This window comes from Scylla paramamosain, chromosome 2 (assembly GCF_035594125.1).
Source record: "Scylla paramamosain isolate STU-SP2022 chromosome 2, ASM3559412v1, whole genome shotgun sequence".
Taxonomy (NCBI): Eukaryota; Metazoa; Arthropoda; class Malacostraca; order Decapoda; family Portunidae; genus Scylla; species Scylla paramamosain.
The window spans coordinates 38,169,922-38,176,816 of NC_087152.1; positions in this window are offsets into that span (position 1 = coordinate 38,169,922).

The following is a 6,895-nucleotide window of genomic DNA, read 5'->3' on the forward strand; positions in this document are numbered from 1 at the left end:
AAATGAGAGAGCACGTCAAGTCAACAGTGATGCATTAACGCAGCTCAGTATTTATCGTGACAGCTAATTCTAAAATGTTCATGCTGACGAACGCTGACAAGCTAACGAGCTAAACATCCTCTGAGGTAGTCAAGCAGTAGGTAATTAGACTGGTAATGAGCCGCCCTGTCAGTAAGCAAATAATCATTTAAGCAAGAAACTAGTAGGCCATAAAGTAAGCAAATTGCGAAAAAAGACCAACAAAAGTGTCAAAATTCTCACATAAAAAAAACGCAGCAAGATGAGTGAGGCGGAAAGGAAGTATACTGGTATCATACAGGAATCTTAAACTGCACTACAGCTTACCAGACAAGCAGTTACTTCACCAGGGAGTCACCCAAACAAGTACACATCCACGATATTATCCAACCTGTCAGGAAGTCGCTGAGACAACCGGATAAAATAAGCCGTTATCAGCCCAGCATGCAAACAGAGATGCAAGGGGGTAGAGAAACACATGGGCAGAGGCAAGCAGTTCCTCAGCTGCCACCACCTTCACCAGCACGCCGCCGCTCACCTCGCCACCGCTCAGGTCAGTTACTTGGCCGCAAATTACCTTGTGTCATTGTAATTTGTTATTCATGCGTGTGCTGGGAGGAGGGTTAGAAGGATTGGGTGTGTGTGTGTGTGTGTTGGGAGCAGGGTTAGAAGGGTGTGTGTGTGTGTGTGTGTGTGTGTGTGTGATGGTTGGGGGTGGGGACATTTGGGAGATAATTGTGTTTGTTTTCTTATGTTTTTGTTTGTGTTTGTATTAGTTTACTTGTGTGTGTGTGTGTGTGTGTGTGTGTTTGTGTGTGTGTAAACGTGTGATCGCGTTCAGGCGCCCTACTTGCGTGTGTGCATGCGCGCGCAATGTTTTTTTTTTTTTTTTTTGTGTGTGTGTGTGTTTGCTGACCGTGATGGCGCGTTATTTACTCACTAAGATAGAAATGAGGCTTAATTCCACGACTCAGGTTTGATACTTGTTTATATATTTGTTTACATGATACTCTTGAAGGAATCTTTTTTTTTTCTTTTTTTTTTTTGGCAGTGTGCAAGCATTAACTATTTTTCCAAGATGAATATTACCATTCTACTGAAGGTATAAAAGTAGTTAATGATGTAAATTACTATCTGAAATCGGGATGATGTCTTCGCATTCTACTAAATCTCTTAAGCTCACTGTTATGATTTGCTCTTGTGCGGCAAACGAGAAAGAAACTTCTCTTGTACGTCCAGAGATGGGATTATTCAGAGAGAACTCATTGATTTATATGGGAATCAATTTCCGTGTGATGGTTTTTTTTTTTACCAGAGAAGTTTTTGCATTCCATTTCCTATTGCCAAACTGCCACCACTTTATCATTACATTACCACATTTCAACGTTTCTATATTATATCCTTCAGAGGGGATATTTATTTTGTACTCTTTTGCAGCTCCACAATCTCCCAGCTGCTTATTATTCCTTGCTATATGTCTTTTTCCACGTTCTCGTTTTCTTTTTTTTATATATATAGTCTTCTCTCAGCAGAATATCGCTTTGTTTTCACTCAGCGACCAGATGTGGTTTTCCTCAGAGATTCTTGATGGATGACTTGCTGTTCTTACCAGTATTCTCCTGCGGTCGCTAACTGCTCTCTCTCTCTCTCTCTCTCTCTCTCTCTCTCTCTCTCTCTCTCTCTCTCTCTCTCTCTCTCTCTCTCTCTCTCTCTCTCTCTCAGCCAGACCTCTTAACACCTCGGCGCGGCATCGCAACAGTTAAGGGCCATAAAAATAAACGCACATTTCAGCAGCGGCGTTGGAGGACCATTTCCCACATTATCCTTAATTAGGCACCTGGCGGAGTGTCGCACCTGCAGGCAGCCGCGTTATTAGCCCCGTAACGCGCTATAACCCCGCCTTGTTACGCCGCAGCCCGCGCTAGTTGGCGGATGTAACCTATAACGCTTATTTCTTCGAGTGACTTATGAGTGCGTGTGTTAGGGGGGTGATGGGCTATGCTGTCCTATGATGTGCTGTGATGTGCTGTTATGCTGTGCTGTGCTGTGCTGTGCTATGCTATGCTATGCTATGCTATGCTGTGTTGTGTTGTGATGTGCTGTGCTGTGTTGTGCTGTCATGTTACTTTTTCTCTTTTTTATTAATGATTTATTTTTTTTTGTTTTCCTCTTCCTCCTTTTTTTCTGGAATCTGTAGCTTTTTTTTCTTATTTATTTCATCCATGTACCATTTTTTTGAGAATCATTTCCTTCCTATCTCTTAAAATCTAACATCACCAAGCCCCAGCTAATTACCTTCAGTGTTATCCTGATCCTTAAAACGTATTTATCACACCTTAAAACCCTAATGAGATCCTGTTCCGCTCTATCTCGTTCAAAATATACATAACATCATCAAATTTCAACTAATAATTTCTAGTCCTATTCTAATTACTACAAGCTATTCACCACACCTTGGAACCATAATGTACCTCTTCTGCATCTCCCACGTTCCCTGCAGAAGACCAGCCTCCCTTGAAATCATCACTTCCTCGGTCACCTCCCCTCAGATGCCCCCCACGCCACGCCTCACCTCACTTCACCCCATCCTCGCGGTCTGCAGTACTCACGACTTCCGACATTTAAGCGTCATTTGGTACTGGTATGTGGGGTAATCTAGTCGTCATGATATTGTGCCTGAACGTTGGACCACATTCAGAATAAAATTATGCATTGTTTCGTGTTAAGTAAAAAAAAAAAAAAAGAAGGAGGAAAATACTTGCATATTCATATGGAATCGTTTAAGGATTATTTTTTATCTAGTTATCAGTGAAAATAGATAAAAAAAAAAAGAGACTAGGAAGTTGCATGTATGTTTTTAGCAATGGTTTTTAAAATATGTATAAGAGAGAAAGAGAGAATGAGAGAGAGACAGACATGCAAGCAGAGAGACAGGCAGGCAGAAGACGGGAAGCAAATAAAAGAAAATAAATAAACATAAAAGATATAACGTACAACATATTCAAATAAATTAATTGTAAATTAAATGTAAAGAGATAAGAATTAAAACTGATATGACTCATTTATATATTTATGGTGCGTCCTCCCAAGCCACGTGTAATGATGGCGGAGTGTTGATGCCTTGATCTGATAGGGTGTGTGGTCCCGCTGCGACTCTCATAATTGCCGCGCATAAATACATACTGATATGTCTTCATTAAAAGTCGACCCTCAACCCATAAGTATTTCATGGATAACCTGGCGTATCCTTCCTTTGTTGAGTGCTTTGAAATGCGGCTGTATATGACGTTAAGTTTCCATCGTAACTTATAAAATGAATCATTGTTTACTTGTGTAAATGAAACAAATAATTTCAACAGTTTTTTTTTTTTTTCGTTGTTTGAAGTTCTAATTTTCTCTCCTCGTATGTCAATTTAAGAAAGGTAAAATATATCATCATATTATAGAATGTTTTTAATTCTTTTCGTTAAAATAAAAAAAAAATCGTATGTATCATCTTTGCTTTTTTATTAAACTTCACTCATGTCTTCACATCCTCCAGTCAGTCCAAGAATTTTAGCACCATCATAACTTACATGCCCTAAGTTATTCCATCCTTTTCGTTTATATCAAGGAACAAAACTCCACATGTCATCTTTCGTTCTGCATGAAACTTCACTCTTGTCCTCGCATCCTCCGGCCCGGCGTGAGACAGGTGGCGGCCTCACACCGGCACGGGGCAGCAGGTGACGGGATAAGCCACAGTCCATTCCAGTTTTCCTCCACACCTGTCCTGTCCACACGGAGCCGAGACACACAGCGTGGGAGGCGGGGGACACATTGCCCCACATTGCACTAGGGGTGGCGGGTGGCAGGAACAGACGAGGGGGAGGCAATGAAGGAAGTGTGAGTGAGTGAGTGAGAGAAAGAATAACTGAGCAAGGGGAGTGAGGAGCAGGGTTTTCGGGTGTCCGGGCCCTAAAGGCATGCCAACAGGAAGCTGAGGTCAGGGGGCGGGCATCCGGACACCGCCAATCCGCACGAGAACATTTATTGGGCGTCGCCGTGCGGGGGAGGATGAGGTGGCGGAGGTGAGGGAGGGAAGGGAAGGTGGGAAACTTGCTCGCTTTCTTAACTTTCATGTCTACCATCCATCTTTCATCCTCTTCTCTTTTCCTCTGTCTCTTTTTTTTTTTTTTGTGTCGGTTCTCTCTCTCTCTCTCTCTCTCTCTCTCTCTCTCTCTCTCTCTCTCTCTCTCTCTCTCTCTCTCTCTCTCTCTCTCTCTCTCTCTCTCTACATGTACTATTACAGCAACGGAAACCAAAACGGAAGATATCATGAACAAATTAAGAAAAAAAAAACAAGGATAAACGTTAAACTAATTTTTAGCAGTTAGTTTTTTTTTTTTCTGGTAATTCAGATTCTTCTCGAGCTTAGTTACTCTGATCACAATTACTGCCATGATAACACTTGCGATCAGAACCATTATAATCACAGGAATCGGTTAATTTCGCTTCCTGCACCTATTCTTAGTTCACTAAAAACAGTGACATGATATTCAGCTTATTATTATTGTTATTTATTTATTTATTTGTTTATTTATTTTTTTTTTCCTACGCGCGATAAAAGTTACATTTTTGGAATTTTTTGATGTGTATTTTATTTTCATTGTCATCTGTCTCTTTGTTTTTTCTTTTTTGTCTTTATTTATTTTTTGTCTCTGTTTATTTATTTTGTCTGGCTAGTAGTTGTCCCTGTCTGTGTGTTAATCTCAGTGAGTTACTGTCTCCTAATCTTTGTCAGACTGTTTGTATGTCTGTTTGTCGTTGTCTAATCTGTTTGCTCGTTTATCTATTTGTCTTTGTCTATGTCTGTATCTTTCTGTATTTTCTTTTTTTTTTCTTTGTGTCTCCATCCGCCTGTTCATGTCTAATGACTCGCTCTTTCTTTGTCTGTTCGTGTATCTTTGCATCTCTCTCTCTCTCTCTCTCTCTCTCTCTCTCTCTCTCTCTCTCTCTCTCTCTCTCTCTCTCTCTCTCTCTCTCTCTCTCTCTCTCTCTCTCTCTCTCTCTCTCTCTCTCTCTCTCTCTCTCTCTCTCTCTCTCTCTCTCTCCCCCCACCATACATGCACACACGGTTCACATGAGCCTTGGTATAATTCTTCATCTCAACATCCGGGCAGGAAACAGACAGTACAAAATGAAGTGAGAATTCCTTACGTGTCAACATACCGAGGCTGTGAACGGATGGTGCGGAGTGGTTTGTACTCTGCTTACACGATTGGGACGGTGTTAGCCAGTGTTCAGGATATTGAAAGGAAGGATGACACCTGCACGGGCGGCTACTACAGGGCGTGGAGGGCAGGTGTGGCAGGCAAGGTGTGGTCATGCAAAATTGACTGTGTTGTAATTTTTGAGAAATGGTTTTTTGTTTTTATTTAAGGTTATATATATATATATATGATTTTTTTATTACTTTTGAGAAATTACTTTTGTTTTTTTATTTTCAAGATTTTTGATGTTTATATTTTCAGGTTTTTAAGACGTACTAACGGATGCATTTTTTTTTTTTTTTTTTTCAAGATTTGGTTATTTTCATTTTTTTTTTTTTCTCCCGCTGCTGAAGTAATTAGGACTTTAGTAAGAGAATCTAGGTGTGTTTTGCCAGCAAGGACCGAGACCTATAAGTAGTCTCTCCCATTTACTCGTACTACGTTGTTCTTAATCTCGAGGACTGACTGTTCCAGATAAGATGCATCTTGGTGATTATCGTTACCACTGCCCACATTCTAAAACTGGTCTACTGCCAGCTGTAATACCGAAGAAGTTACATACTCTTAATATCACTAGTAACTGAACATCCGTTAAAATCACAATAGTAGAAACAGGTTTGCTTCACTAAAGAAGCGAGAAGCGACAATTGCCTTTGGACGAGTTTCTCGAATACAAATAGCAGGTCCTTAAGAAATCAATACCTGGAAACTACGGAATCGATAGATATTAGAAGTGTAGTACGTCTGAAGGCGGAAGCCATAAAGCGCAGATTAAAGTGGCAGGACAGGTAACAAGGATCCAGGAAATAAAACTGTCAAAGAGGATTACAACAGGAAATTTAAATCGAACACGAAATGGAATATGAATGGTGATTGCAAAAACATGAGGAGGAGACGTGTGGCCAGCAGCGTCCCGGTGGGAGGGTGACAGGCGGCGAGGCTGGGTGGCCCGGCTGTCCTGGCGGAAGAACACTGCTCCTAGCACTTGAGAGGCGCTGCCCGATAGAAAGAGACTAACAGTACGAGAGAGCGCTTCCCTTTGAGAGTACCTGTTGGGTTACAGCCCACCGACAGGACTGTCTTGCAGAGCTTGTAGCTTGTGAAAATTGACAAAGGAACACAAAGAAATACAGGAAACACAAAGGAAGAATAAACAACATGAGACCATTATGATGCTGTAATAAACTACATATTTCATGTAAAGTGAGAAACGTAGGATAGTTAAGGAGAAGGTCTGCCCCTGTAGCCTGTCCCCGCCCCCCCACACTTCTGCAGATGCAGCATGAAAAAGTTGCATGGAAACATTTTTATTGTATAGTTAGGAGATAAGCAATATTAATGTTGCATTAACTACGCAGATAAAGCAAACTGAAAAGAAAGCGAGATTTCATCATGACATTCGAAAAAAGATTTCAAATTTTGCTACGGTGAGCCATAATATCTTAATTTTGGCTTGTAGTCTGAGCACTTGTCTTCAGAGTTGTAACTGTCATAATACCGCCGTCATTAGATGCCAAAGAATATACACGTTAACGATCCAATTGATGGGTTATTTGGTTTTTCGTTTAGCAAAGAAAAAATATTCTACCATTTACGTTTAAAACTTTTATATCTTCTTGCTGCAT